Source organism: Dipodomys ordii, unplaced genomic scaffold (assembly GCF_000151885.1).
Source record: "Dipodomys ordii isolate 6190 unplaced genomic scaffold, Dord_2.0 Scaffold199, whole genome shotgun sequence".
NCBI lineage: Eukaryota > Metazoa > Chordata > Mammalia > Rodentia > Heteromyidae > Dipodomys > Dipodomys ordii.
Genome location: NW_012267415.1, coordinates 1151093 through 1167480, shown reverse-complemented (window position 1 = coordinate 1167480; position 16388 = coordinate 1151093). Strand labels below are relative to the sequence as shown.

At 35.2% G+C, this 16388-nt stretch overlaps 1 protein-coding gene across 3 annotated transcripts in view; it reads right to left on the bottom strand.

The window, feature by feature from the left end:
* Window positions 1-16388, bottom strand: part of Robo1 (roundabout, axon guidance receptor, homolog 1 (Drosophila)) — an 829689-nt gene that overhangs the window by 273610 nt on the left and 539691 nt on the right. The window lies entirely within an intron of this gene.

The following is a 16388-nucleotide window of genomic DNA, read 5'->3' as shown; positions in this document are numbered from 1 at the left end:
CTTTTTTCTTTTTGTTTATGTGGTGCTGAGGAATCGAACCCAGGGCCTCATGCATGCAAGGCAAGCACTCCAGCCCCCTAATCTTATTTTTTATTATTAAATTTTGTTTTGTTCTGTTTTGGTAGCACAGTGGTTTGAACTCACAACCTTACTCAGGCTAGGTTAAAACTTTACCACTTGTGCCATGTCTCCAATTTTGCTTTTCTTTTTCTGGTTATTTTGAGATGAACTCATTTCTGCCCCACTGGCTTCAAACTTTAATCTTCTAGATCTCAGCCTCTGAATAGCTAGGATTACAGGTATAAGCAATTCTGGCCTGGAACTTGTCAACTTCTTATATTAGTGTATTTGTATTCATATAGGAAGAAAAATGATGGTGATAGGTAAAAACTTTATATGTCTTAGAACTCTTAATCAGGTACCCTACTAAGATTAACAGTGATCTGCCAAAAAGAAGACGAGGAGGAAAGAGAAGGAGGAGGAGGAAAGAGAAGGAGGAGGAGGAAAGAGAAGGAGGAGGAGAAGGAGGAGGAGAAGGAGAAGGAGAAGAGGAAGAAGAAGAAGAAGAAGAAGAAGAAGAAGAAGAAGAACAACAACAACAACAACAACAACAACAACAACAACAATAAGAATCCCTAGCTAACAAGTGGATGGAGCCAGAATAGTAAAGGGGAACTGCAATGCTGTATGGTTTACTCCTATCAGCAGTGGGGGATGTGTCCACATATGCATCACACACAAATACCTACATTAGGGGTTCTACTTTATATATCACTATAAGGAAAGAACTCAGTGATGTGAAAGGATTCAGCCTCCCACCGACTCTTGTCTACACCCAGTCTAGCCTAGTCATTCCAAAATTTGGCTGGACAACAAAATGACCAGGTAACTTTTAAAACATACAAAGTCCAGGCCACACTTCAACCCAATTAATTCACAGATATTAGGGGAGGAACATAAGCATCAGTAACTTTATAAATAACAACTTCTCCAAATGATTCCAAAGTGCAGATAAATTTGGAAACCATAAACATATCACACACAATTTCTAGGTAGGCAGTACATTAAAATTCGACTTAGAATTGTCTCTTATTTTTGTATATGCCAAGTAGTTAGCAGGAATACCATCTGGTTGATGCACCAACTGACATTATAGAAATTGAAAATGTTTAATTCAGATATAAATTAATGAGATAAATTTGAGAAAGAACTTGTACATTGCACTTACATTAGTTTGAAAACATCTTGAATTGCCAACAACATATTTTAAAGGGTTATCTTGCACATTACTTTTATATTTATTACAGTGAACTATAATATTTAATGTTTATATATTTTTATGAAACTTTCAAAAGCCAACATTTATGTAATTCTTTTTCAATAAAAGGTCTAAATCATAATTCCACATACTAAATAAACAAAATAAACAGTCATAGACCTTTGGGATCAAATTAAAAGTATATATAGCAGTTATAGGAATTACTTTAGGATAATATTTTTTAAAATAAATATTGTATTTCAGTGTTTGTCTCATAAAAAATCTAAAAAGTATGTGGCTGATACATGGCCAATATAGAAATGGACAGAAAAGATAATGCTGCAGAAAGGAAGCTACTTTTTTTATTTGTATTTACCCAATGTTCTAGATATAGAGATTACTTATGCAAAGTAAAATTCATGCGACATATTACTATAAGTAATATAAAAGTTCATTTCCAAATTTAAATACACACAAACACACCACTCCAAAGTGATTTAACATGTCTTACATATAAATAAAATCAAAACCTGAAATAAAGCCAAAGGCTTTAGGTGTGCTCTAGGTTTTGTCAAAGAAAGATGAGGAAGACTATTGGGATCCACAATGAAGTGTACCCCAAATCCAGTCATTACCGTCCAGTCAAGAGAATTTGTGTCTTTTCCTCAATTACAATTTGATTCATTCCCCTGTTCTATATATCAGGACCAGAATGCCGAAGCTGATCAAATTTTTCAGTCATTAACTGGATTTATTTAAAACAACTTTTTCTTTTTTTGGGCGGGTGGGTCCGGTCATGGGGCCTGAACTCTGGGCCTGGGCGCTGTCCCTCAGCTCTTCAGCTCAAGGGTAGTGCTCTACCACTTGAGCCACAGCGCCACTTCTGGCTTTTTTCTTTTTGCTTATGTGGTGCTGAGGAATCAAACCCAGGGCCTCAGGCATGCAAGGCAACCTCTCTACCACAAAGCCACCTTCCCAGCCCATAAAACAACTTTTTCTATAGTAATCATTTAATAAACACAGTATTCTTTTCTACATTTTTGAAAGATAAAAAAATTAGAGGTTGAGGGACAACTTGCATAGGTGAGCTCATTTTTCTGGTAGTAGAAATCCTCAGCACTTACAAAACACGTCATGCTACAGTTACTCTGTGTCCCTGATTGCCATTAAAATTCTGAATACTTTTTTTTACAAGAGAAACTAACTAGAATAATTTAATTAGGCAACTTACAAAAGTGATTGTTATCAAATTGTAATATGATTTAAAATAATGGTAAGTAGTTATTTCTATGCAATTCAATATTCCTCTATGGAATATGAATATTCAATATTCCATAGAGGACTACTGAATTTTATCTCAAACTATAGAAAGGTCATTTTAATTTTAGTTTATGGATTCTTGCCTTTATACTAGACGATACATGGGACCTTCGAAAACAGCAAATGTTAATTAATATATATATATATATATATATATATATATATACATAATAAAATGTAACAAGAGGAAAAAATTCCTCAAATCCAACAAAGGCTGGATATGGCCTTCTAGTACAGCAGATTTTTAGGACAACACCAAAAATTAAAAAAATAAACTAAAACTAAATGAATATCTTATATTCGAAAAGCTAGCACAAGACATTGTACTTTCATTTAGATGAGAAAGATGCAAATGATAACATGTATTTACAGATTTTTATTCAATATGCATCGGACACAAATACCTACATTAGGGGTTCTACTTTATATATCACTGTAAGGAAACAATTCAGTGATGTGAAAAGTCTCTCACTGACTCTTGTCTATACTCAGATAGTCTAGATTAGTCCTTCCAAAATTTGGTTGAACAACAAAACCACCAGGTAACTTTTAAAGCATTCAAACCTCCTTTTGAGATTATTAGCTGTAAAAGTGATTATTGTCTTTAAAATACGTCATCCAAAAAAGCAGACTTCCAATAGAATGAAAGCAATCTCTAGGAATTGGTTATTATATAGGTGAGCAGTTAACATTTACACAATGAGGTAAGTGCACATAACTGGGAATTTTCTTATGAATTAAAGTTTATTTCAAACATCACCAGAGATACCATAGGACTTCTTGTTTATCAACATAATCTGAGGTATTACAGTTGTTTTCTAGAAACTGAACAGAAAAAACTTTGGGACTGTATGTGTTTAAGGTTACTATTTCTGAGCTAAGACATAAAGAAATACAATCCATGCCTCAGGAAAAACACTGAAACCAGAAGACATAATAATTCAGAGTTCAAACACAAGATCGTAAGAACATAGAAATCTCAGTTACACATAAGTGAACTACCTAACGGTGAAATTTTAAAAAAAATACAAATTAATGACTGGTTGATAAATTAATATTTCATTTGGCTACAATGAAATTCTTCAATATTTCTCTATATAGCAGAAAATCATTGCTAAATATGGATCCTAATGATAGTATGTTATACTTTTCAGAATATAGGTGGAGGCCTAAGAATGTAAAGTTTTAAAGTATTTACAATGTAAATCAGACAAAAGAATGTACATGAAGTTCTGGATAAAGATTTGCACTGCACAAATCTTAAATGCTTATATTAGTAATATACATTTGTGTTTTAAAATTAAATCTAGTTAACCTTCTAACTGGACCTAGATTTATTTGCACTATACAATACTTTAAATGATGGCAAAAATTCCATTCCTTTGTTTTCAATCTATACATTTTCTTTAAAATAATTCATATTTATAAGCAAGAACTCAAGTAGGCACATAGTCAGTTTTGTTTCTATTGTGTACAAATGTGTCTTAATTTATATAAATAGTACTTTTAAAACAAACAAAAATCTTCTCCCAATCCCTGGGCTTTCTATTGACCTTGCTTGCTATGTCCTTTGCCAAGCAGAAGCTCTGCAGTTTCATGCAATCCCATTTGTCCAACTTTCCTTTGATTTGTTGTGTTTCTGGGTCTTTATTAAGAAAATTTCGGGGTCTGGGAAGGTGGCTCAGTGGTAGAGCGCTTGCCTTGCATGCATGGGGCCCTGGTTTCGATTCCTCAATACCACATAAGCAAAAACAAAAAAGCAGGAAGTGGCGTTTTGGCTCAAGTGGTAGAGTGCTAGCCTTGAGTTGAAGAGCTGAGGGACAGCGCCCAGGCCCAGAGTTCAGGCCCCACAACCTGACCCCCGCAGCCCTCACAAAAAAAGAAAAAAAAAGAAAATTTCAGCTTGTGCCAAGGAGCCCTAGAGTTTCTCCAATTCCGTGTTGTAATGTTTTCAGGGTGTCTGCTTTGACTTCAAGGTCTTTGATCCATTTAGAGTTGGTTCTGGTGCAGGGTGATATACGGGGATCTAGCTTTAGCTTTCTACAAGTGTTTAACCAATGTTGCCAGCATCATTTATTTACTGGAAAGGCTGTCTTTCTTCCATTCTATTTTTGTAGCTCCCTTATCAAAGATTAGGTGACTATAGGTCTGTGATTTCATTTCTGGGTTTTCAGTTCTATTCCATTGGTCCCTAGGTCTGTTCTTGTGCAAGTACCAAGCTGTTTTTATTATTATAGCTTTGTAGTAGATTTGAAATGTGATATTGATATTCCTTCAGCACTGTCTTTCTGTTAAGGATCGTTTTTTACTATTTGGGGTCTTTCATTGTTTCATATGAATTTTTGGATTGCTTCTTCTATTTCCTTCAAGAATGAGGTTGGAATACTGATAGGTATCACATTGAATTTGTAGATAGCCCTGGGAAGTATTACCATTTTCAGGATGTTAATCCTCCCAATCCAGGAGCATAGTAGACTTTTCCACTTCCTTAGTTCTGCTTTAATTTCCTTTTTCAGGATTTTAAAGTTTTCATCATAGAGGTCCTTCCCGTCTTTAGTTAACTTCTAGGTATTTTATTTTTTGTGGGGCTGTTACAAAAAGAGTTGCTTTTCTGATTTCAGTTGTGCTCTTCTCGTTATTGTCATACAGGAAACTACTGATTTTTTGAGGGTTAATGTTGTATCCTGCTACTTTGCCAAAGTTTCAAATCAGCTGGAGTAACTTGGGAGTGGAGTCCATGGGGTTCATGACAAGGTCATGTCATCTGCAAAGAAGGAGAGTTTTACTTCACCTTTCCCTATTTGGATCCCTTTATGTTTGCATCTTGTCTTATTGATGTAGCTAAGAATTCTAATACTAAACTGAAGAGAAGTGGAGAGAGTGGACATCCTTGTCTCCTTCCTGAATTCTGAGGAAATGGCTTTAGTTTTCACCATTAAGTATAATGCTGGCTGTAAGTTTGTCATATATAGCCTTTATTGTATTGAAGAATGTTACATGGATTGCTATTTTTTCCAGAGCCTTCATCATAAAGGGATGTTGGATCTTGTCAATTGCTTTTCTGCATCTATTTAGATAATCATGTGGTTCTTATCCTTGCTCTTGTTGATGTAATGAATTGTATTAATTAATTTGCATATATTGAACCATCTTTGCATCCCTGAAATGAATTCTGTTTGATCATGGTAGATGATTTTTTTTGATGAGTTGTTGAAGTCGATTGGCCAAAATTGGTTGAGAAGTTTTGTATTTATTTTCATTAAAAAAAAATGGGTCTATAGTTCTTTTTCTTTGATGAGTCCCTGACTGGTTTAGGGATGATGGCTGTGGTGGCTTTATAGTTCAGTAGTGAACTTTCACTTTCAATTTCATTGAAGAGTTGGAGTAGTATTGGTGTGAGCTCTGCATTGAAGGCCTTCTAGAATTCAGCTATAAATCCATCTGGGCTTTTCTTGGGTGAGAAGTCTCTTATTGCTTCTTCCATTTTGTTGCTTGTTAAATTGTTTTGACTCATCTTGAGTTAGTTTGGGCATGTCAATTTTTACTGGACCGAAGAAGGGTCTTATATCTAAAATATACTTAGAACCCCAAAAAATAAATCCCCCAACAACAAATCTTCAAAGAAACAACTGTCCAATTAATAAGTGGAAAAAAGACTTAAAGAGAGACTTCTCTGAAGAGGAAATATAAATGGACAATAGACACAAGAAGAAAGGCACAACTTCTTTAGCCTTGAAAAAATGCAAATCAAAACAACATTGAGATACCACCTCACCCCAGTTAGAATGGCTATAATCAAGAACTCTAACAACAACAGATGCGGAGGGGATGTGGACAGAGGGGAACCCTACTGCATTGTTGGTGGGAGTGTAAACTTTTTCAACCACTTTGGAAAGCAGTATGGAGGTTCCTCAAAAGAGTCCACATAAGCCGGGCGCTGGTGGCTCACACCTATAATCCTAACTATTCAGGAGGCAGAGATCTGAGGATTGTGGATCAAAGCCAGCCCTGGCAGGAAAGTCTGTGAGACTCTTATCTCCAATAAACCACCTGAAGACCGGAAGTGGCGCTGTGGCTCAAGAGGTAGAGCACTCACCTTGAGCTGAAGAGCGCAGGGATAGCGCCCAAGCCCAGAGTTCAAGCCCCACGACCAACCAAAAAAAAAAAAAAGACTCCACGTAGAGCTCCCCTATGACCCAGCAATCCCACTTCTAGGCATTTACCCAAACTATCACATACAAGGCCATACTAAAGCTACCAGCACAGCTATGTTTATCACATCATTATTCACCATAGCTAAGATATGGAACCAACCCAGATGCCCCTCAGTAGATAAATGGATCAAGAAAATGTGATATATAATACATATTATATATATTATACATATTATGCATATTATATACATATATGTATATATATAATGGAATTCAATGCCTCCATCAGAAAGAATGACACTGCCCCATTTGTTAGGAAATGGAAAGACTTGGAAAAAATTATATTAAGTGAAGTAAGCCAGGCCCAAAGAACATAGGCCCCATGGTTTCCCTTATCTGCAATAACTAGTATATGTGTAGGACAAGCAGAAGAGGTCAAAAGCTATGAACATATAACCATATAACCTGATGCTAAGTGAAATGAACCCCAAGATAGAGACATAAGAGGTTTTATTTTTGTTGTTGTTCTATTTAATGTACTTATAATGCACCATGTGATTTTTTTGTGTGTGTCTTTGTATATTCTTCCCCCATTGTACAACCCCTGTAGTCATTGTATTTTATTCCAGTGTCCTCCATTTTTTGAAATTGGGGAGCAGAAGGGAAATGAGAAGATGCTGAAATAAGGATACAGGATGACTCATGGTAACAATGAGATGTAGAAGACATTGTGTTGAAACCTAACTGTGCACCTTCGCGGCAGGGGGTGGGGAATGGAGGAGTTGAGGAGATGCAGTAGAAAGGGATGTAGGGGAAAAATAAAGGAGGGTGTAACAATGCTCGATAGGAAATGGACTCATTCCCAGCTCATATACCTCTTTAAAGTATCTTTACAATAAAAAATATACATTAAGAAAAAAATTTAAATATAAAACAAAAAAACTTGTACATTGACGAATGGCTTAACAAATTTTAAATACAAACTACAGCCAACTGCTCCTCCAAAATAAATGCCATGTTATAGAACAAATGGAAATATATAATAATTCTATAGGAATTGTATATGTAATTGCATAGTGTAAAGTTGCAGAAAAGATACGATAGTAAGCAGAATGTAGCCCCTTTATTTATCTCATCTCTTTCTCCTTATCCATCCATGCAGACATTAACAACCTCACTACAGAGCAAGGGAAATTGCTTGTTCATTTTATCCTGAGAATCTTCTTCAGATGAGTGGCAATTTGCATCTACATGAGCAATGCATAGCAATGTCTCATCTGGCCCAATGCTGTGTGCAATTTTACACACAATGTCATGCTGACCTGAAATAAGTAGGATATATTGCCTGCCTGAGAATTACAATGGGTAGGAGAAATATCACATTCATGTCTTCCAGACCACAATTTCATTATGTCAGGACAATCAAGAGCAGAGCAGATGTAACACCTGCAAATAGATCGAAGTTAATTAACCAGTGAAACAGTATCAAAGATTGTCATCTAGCCCACATAAATAGTAACATGAAGTTCATTTAAATTAAGGGGTAGAGAAACTTTTATGTAATTCCTCAACATTTACAATGGAAAAAAGATTTAATAGTGAATGGGAATATGCCTTGAAGGAATTTTACTTTAAAATATAGTAAATATAAAGGAAAAGCAATGTAAACTACGAAAATTTACTACTAATTGTACATAAATTCTGGTATCCAGCAGGGAATTTTTTAAGAATGCCATTTATTTTTAAATGCACTTTTATATTGTCAGAAACCTTTTAAAATTACTTTTGACTAAAATCAAGAGGGAAATTTGACTACAATGGGAGTAATGTATCACTCCCTAACAGGAGCCATTTTATCTGTGAAAAGTGAGGCCTGACAGGCATAAATTGGCTCCTGTCTTTTGATATTTAGAAGATGCATTAGCTCTCTTTTCTTGACATAATACAGTATTCCATAGGTAGAATAGACCTCTTCAAATGTCTATACTAATCACTTTTGTGATTGCCCATCTCTCCAACGGAGTGGACACTTTTTTCATGGTGTTCTTTCATCCTTTAGTACTGATGGGAAGGGAGAGAAGAGCAGTCTGAGAAAATACAAATGTCTTTTCCAGAAAATTGCATTTCATTTTCTTTTAAAGTTTTATTTCTTTCCAGAAAATTAAATTTTATTTTTTATAGTACAATCCAGGCTCTTGTCAATGTCTAGAGCCCTAGATAGGATTCTAGGGCAATTCCTTTATCAGTAAAAGCATCATTTAGTGTCATATAACATGGACACTTGATGATTTGGCATTGTTTATTATTTTCATGGCTATTATATGATGCTATAATACAACATGATATAGATGCTATGACATTGATGTTTCAAATTTTATAAAATAGGGAAAATAAAAATGCATGCTTATTTTTTTAATACATGATGAAGCAAAGTCACATTTTTATTTGAAATCTTATTGAAAACCAAATACTACTTTCAAGATCCACTTTATTTCAAAGAATTCTCTTATTACCTTCTCCATAGAGAATAGATTCCTTTATGGCTTGCAAATTTTAGGTGATAAAGAGACTTTTTAAAAAATAATATTTAAACTGACTTTCTATCCATTTTCTTATGTTGGCTCCAGTACACAAAGAAAAATGTTAAAATTCATAGAGAGTGAAGGATGGTGTGATACTCCTCAAAGAAATATACTCTTTACTTAGCTTATGTAACTGTAACCACTCTGTACATCATCTTTATATAATAACCATTTTAACTGCAAAAAAGCATCATCTTTATCATTGCAGATTCTTATCTGTGTAACAAAATTTTTATTATGTATATTAAGATACATATTCAAACAAACTTTCTTTTAGAGAGAAAACACTAAGTATATGTATTGATGCTGTAACTATCTCTAGTTTTTTTCCTAAATTCCAAGCTTTAAATTTCAGTCTTCTCTTAGTGAATTTTCTTTTATTACTAAATTATAGAAAATTTTCATTAGGGTCAAGTTAAAGAAATTAAATTGATCATTTATAAAGGATTTTGAGAGCTACTCTGATAGGAGCAGGCATCCAGAATTTTAATGAAGCACAATAAAATATCACTTTCCTTTAATGCATGAACAGGTGTAAGTAAAATTATAAATCATATAATGGTTATTACTTTTTATTAACATAATCTTGAAAGAGGTATATTTCTTTGCATCTGCTTTTGCAACTACAAATGCCCTCATGCATTATATGCCATGAATATTATGGTTTTCCAATTTAGCCAACAGAAAGTGCTAGCTTCTAAACAATTAAATACTTTCTCCATATTTAGTTGACTTTGCTTTTGGAAGTTTCATCCTTCAACACACACACACCCAACACCTGCCTTCCAGCTTAACTTCAAAGTGTTATTTCACATAAAAGCATGCAAGAAAATATGACACCACACTTGCTTGCATTTCCATTAAAATTATCTATATGCATATATATATATATATATATACTTTTTCAATATTTAGGGACTATTTTGCAAGAAGATACTTGAATGCTTAATTCTTTGAAACAACATAAAAAAAACTGAGTAGCAGCAAATAAGCCACACTTCCTTCGTTCAACATTAGGCTCTGCCATTTGCTAATAGTTAACTAATCATCCACAAGTACTTTCCCAATCTGAGAAATGGGAATAATGATTTTTTTCTATTCCAGAACATTATTGTGCAAAATAAGAGTTATTTTATATAAAGCTTTTATAGCACCTCATGGAGTACTCAATCAATATTAGATAATATGCTCATATTATGGTGACTATCAAGCACAAGTGCACACACACACACACACACACACACACACACACACACACACCAAAGAGTGTCTATTCAAAAATAGTAATGAAAATCTATTGGGATGGAGCTGGATAAATAAATTCACAAAGCAGCTCAAAATTCCAAATTCTTAGTAAATATTATAACAAAATGAAAAATGTGAATAATAATTCAAGAATACTCAAGCCCTATGAGATCACATATTTCATACCAGCAGGGGAACACAGCCCCAAGCTTGCTCATACCTTATTTGCTTCACATTAAAATTCTGCACAGCATGACATAGTAATTATGCAAGTGTAGTTATCCTTATTTGTTCAACAATATTTATTTCAACATGAACTTCTATTACATATGTATCTGCCTCTTAAATACACTTTCAATTAAACCCAATACCATTTTATTCGATGTCTAAATCATATAAAAATGTGATGATATAAAAGAGAATTGTATCATGATATAAAGAGGGAATATTATTTATTTGGATATATTTAGATAAGCACACCTAAAAAACATATATATGTACACACATATATACATACACATATTCATATACAATTAAGTACTTAAGCATTCACTATGGAAATGATACTATACCTTATACTTACATGTCTTAACATTCACAGTAGATGAAGAAAGCAAGCCTCAGTTTAGCAAAATAAATTACCAGCATGCAATCAGGAAATGGTGGACATCGTGTTTGGATCTAAACTCTATCTGGCTGATTTCAAAGCCAGTGTTTCATCCACTGTGATAACTGTTAAGGGCAGAGCTGTCAAGGCTGGCCAAGATGGCAGAACTATTTCATCATGCACTTCAATGCAATTTTCATCATTGTCTAATAATATTAAAATGTAAATACTTCAGAAGATTTTTATGTCAGTATATGTCAGTATATAAATAGGCACATACACAAAAACATACGCACATATACAACACACACACACAAACACACACACACAGAGCTATAACTAAAGAAAACATTCTTTTATCCGAATACTATGCTATTCCCTGCCATATTAGGCTTTCTTTGACATTCATTATGAAGAGCCCAGCTGTCCAACATGTCTCATGAAATAGCTCCTTATTCACGCAGACTCGTTTGCTTCAAACTCCTCTCCTGTCTCCTTTTAAAAGCATATGTCACAGCTGCATTTCAACTAGCCTCAAGTAGTGCCTCATCTGTGAGCCATCTCAATGGACAACTAACATTTTGAAGGGCACACAAAATGGGACCAATCATGCCTTACTGTTAATTAAAACCATCCTGACAGCCACTGCCATGGCCTTTAGGATGCAGGTTCTCTCCATGTTTGCCCACTTGAGTCAACACATCTGCACCTGTATGCTGGCTCAAGATGAATCAAATGTGGAAACTGAAGTGATCCTTGAAAAAACAGGAGGTTTGCAGTCCTGTTTTCCTAAGATAAACAACTCATCTGGACCATGTGTACATGTGCTCATATACATATGTGCACATATTCATTTAGCCCGTGCTTGGAACAATGCTACTCTTTCTTTTAAGAAAAAAAGAGGAACTTTGGACATTCTTTTACCTTAAAGGAACTTTTCTCGTTGGTTTGCTGTAAAGATCCTTTAAGCTTTTAAATATTATGAAGATTCTATGGAGATTGTATTTCTGTTAGTTGTACCTACTGATAGACAGGCCAGTTAGAAATTCAAATAGAGATAATATATTTACTTACTTTGAAGTACAAAAAAACACATAACATTAATAATATTTCATAAAACATAATTAGTATATAATGTGTAAGAAGAATGACAATGTTTCACATTTCTGTAGATGTTTACAAATGTCTGGTTGGATGTGTAGACAGCTAGACTCTTCCATCCACTTTTTTTTTTTTTGTCAGTCATGGGGGCCTGAACTCTGGGCCTTGGCACTGTCCCTCAGCTCTTCAGCTCAAGTCTAGTGCTCTACCATTTGAGCTACAACACCACTTCTGGATTTTTCTGCTTATGTGGTGCTGAGGAATCGAACCCAGGGCCTCATGCATGAAAGGCAAGTGAGCCAACTTCCCAGCCCCTTCCATCCACTTTCGTATGCAGCCCATTTCAATGTGTTGCTTGATTGATATGTATGAAGGACATTCAACCCCACAAAGTTTATGGAGGGGGAAAAAGGAATTTCAAATAATTATTCAGATAATTTCAATTTATCTATCTTCCATACTAGGCTACCAATCAATGTGGTAATTTCTTTTTGTGGGGGAGGTGGGTCTGGTGATGGGGCCTGAACTCTAGGCCTGGGCGCTGTCCCTCAGCTCTTCAGCCCAAGGCTAGCGTTTACCACTTGAGCCACAGCGCCACTTCCTGCTTTTTTCTTTTTGCTTATGTGGTGCTAAGGAATCGAACCCAGGGCCTCATGCATGCAAGGCAAGCGCTCTACCACTGAGCCACCTTCCCAGCCCCAATGTGGTAATTTCTTAAAGGTTAGGTAATGTGAAATCTAAAATGACACCAATGAACTTTTTGTAATCTCTTACATTAAGAAACCATTGTGCTCTCTTCAGCTTTAAGTGGATATTGTAACCAGAATGATATTTGTCTTGTAATTGGACCCTCCTAAAAGCATGTTGGAAACAAAACACTCTGAGAAGTACTCATGAAAACTATCTTTGACGAGAATGTGAATGAATGAGTCTAGCATAGTGACAAGGTAAGCTGTAAAGATTGTTCAGTGAGTCTTATAGAAGAGTGTAAAATTGGTCTAGCTACATTAGCATTGTACAAAATAGAAAAGAGGCCAGTGGTGATGTCGTGCAAACTTGAATTAGAAAACATTGAGTCAACTGGATGACCAGGGTCATTTTTTTCCTTGGAAGGAAACCGTACACCATTAACAAACTACACAACTATACCTGGTAGTTGTGGTTACACTTACAATTCACAAACACAAAAAAATAACTGTGATTAGGACAGTTGGCAGACATAATTCATACTATAGTCCAACTTTCATTACTTCATGTCTAGAGTATATTACCGACAAGCTGATAGTTAAAAACTTGTGATGAACAGAAAATATTATCACCCCCCAGCAAACATGTATATTGTCAGAGAAGAAAAAGTGGATGCACAAAAAAAACATTAAGAAAGAAAAGAATCTGTACTTAAATAATATGAATGATTTTTTAAAGTTAACACTCATGTTAAAAGGAATAGAAAAATTTCTAAGCATTTTGTCATTATATTGTAATAAAGCTGAATGCCACAAAAGAAAGTGTCACTCAGTGGAAATATAATGACAAAAAGAGATGAAGATGATACAATGTAGGAAAACAGAAATAGTTAAATCTTACTCTACCGTGTATTTCTTTAACATTAGATAAAGTGACTAATTTTAACTGGCTGTGTCAACAGAAGAGTATTAACAGTGAAGAAAGATACAACACATAAATGCTCAGCAAAATTGGTTTTTATTTCATTGCTTTTTCATTTACTGAGCATTGTTCAATCATTGCCAAATTCAGATTAAGCTCTTATTTGATTTAGCTGTACATATTGAGTTATAATCTAAATATGATTTTTATAAACATAACCTACTATTAAGAAAACGAGTTATTTCCTACTATAGCTGATGCCCAAAGGATGCATTCCAAAACTAAGGATCAGTGTCTGAAAGAGTCTATGTGGCAAACACAAAACACAGGGTTTGCAAAACACAGGGCTTGTAAGTGATGACTCACGTGTACTGGAGATTACCCATGAGTCTGGGGACTATTGAAATTCTACATATTAAAAATTGTTATCCACAAGAAATATTGCATGTGGCACTAGTTTTGATTCATTTTCTGTTAACCATTTCATTCTTTTAATGCTTTATTATTTTAAAGGTGATGTACAGAGAGGGTACAGTTATATAAATTAGGTAAGAAGTACATTTCTTTTCGGACAATGTCACACCTTTTTTTACTCACTCCTAATTTTTCTCTCCTATCCAAGGTGTATAGTTTATATTCAACATAGTGTCTAGTGAGTATGTTACCACTTTCTTAACTCATTGGAATAACATGCTTTAATACAGGTAAGGTAGAACAGGCCTGGGATCATAGCAATAGGAAGGCTGAAGTAAGAGGACCAGTAGTCGGAGCCCAGTCTATACTAGACGCAACCTTATCTCAAATACAAATAGGTAAATAGATATATGACAGACAGACAGACAGACAGACAGACAGACAGACAGACAGACAGACAGACAGACAGACAGACAGACAGACAGACAGACAGATAGATAGATAGATAGATAGATAGATAGATAGATAGATAGATAGATAGATAGATAGATAGATAGAGCCAAGCTCCCCTTTGGAGACAGATCTACTATTAGTTAACTTTGCTTTCCAGTATCCTAAACTGCTTCAAAATAGCTAGTGGTCAGGGTGGTTTTCACTCCACAGATGAGAAACAGGCATAGCCTGAATGCTGACTCCAGGGCTTGCTAAAATCTTTCTTACAGACTTTCCCCATCAACCTTTCATTGCAGTCACTATAAAAATGTGGAATGTGCCCCATACTCTTTAACAAGTCGATTAGAGAATGAGCTTTAAGAACAATTAAAAACAGCTCAAAATAAAAACATTAAGCTATAGGCAACTTCAGTATTTTCTTTAATTGTAAAAGTGATTTATCTTAGAGGTATACAGAGTAAAATTTCTCAATGTGTGGTCTCTAAACCAGAGCTTTCAGTCATTTCTGGGAATGGTTGGGGATGTATATTCTCAGACCCTATTTTAGACCAGAATACATGTGAGTAGATTCATCAGTTCAGGTTTTAATAAACCATCCAGATGATCCTGAAACATATTGAAGCTTGAGAACCACTCTTTAGATCTAAGGAAACAGAGCTTAGCAGTAAAGATGGCTCAAGCCTGTGACTACCTACTTCAGAAGCCAAAATGGAAAAATTCAGTTTAAGGTCAGACTGGCATAATGTGTGAAAGAACTGAATCAATCAGTGGCTGAGAATGATGGTGCATGCCTAGATATGAATAAAACACTTGGCTGTCTGTCATTCCAGGAACGGATAAAAGAGTCCAGGTGAGCCTTAGGGTGAAGGGGAAACCTTGCCCCAAAGGACCTTCACTTAGTGCAAACAAGGACTATGTGATACATATGTCAGAGCACTTGCCCCTCAGTGCCCAGAGGTCAAAAACCCATTACAAGTATATTTTAGATATGAGACCCTGTCCATTGTATGGCTAGTGAAGATCTTCTCCCAATCCATGAGCTTTCTATTGATCTTGCTAGCTATGTCCTTTGCCATTCAGAAGCTCTGCAGCTTCATGCAATCCCATTTGTCCAACCTTTCTTTGATTTGTTGTTTTTCTGGTTCTCTATTAAGAAAATTTTGGCCTGTTGCAAGGAGACCTAGGGTTTCTCCTATTCCATCCCATAACGTTTTCAGCATGTCTGCTTTGACTCCAAAGTCTTTGATCCATTTGGAGTTGATTCTGGTGCAGGGTGATATATAAGGATCTAGCTTAATTTTCTACTAGTGATTAACCAATACTGCCAGCACCATTTAGTGGGCTAAAGATTTAAAGAGAAACTTAAAGAGGAAATAAGAATGGCCAATAAACACATGAAGAAATGCTCAACCTCTCTAGCCATAAAAGAAATGCAAATCAAAACAACATTGTGATACTACCTCATCCCAGTTAAAATGGCTATAATCAAGAATTCTAATAACAACAGATGCTGGAGGGGATGTGGACAGAAGGGAATCTTACTGCATTGTTTGTGGAGTGTAAACTTGTTCAACCACTTTGGAAAGTAGTATGGAGGTTCCTCAAAAGACTCCACATAGAGCTCCCCTATGACCCAGCAATCCCAC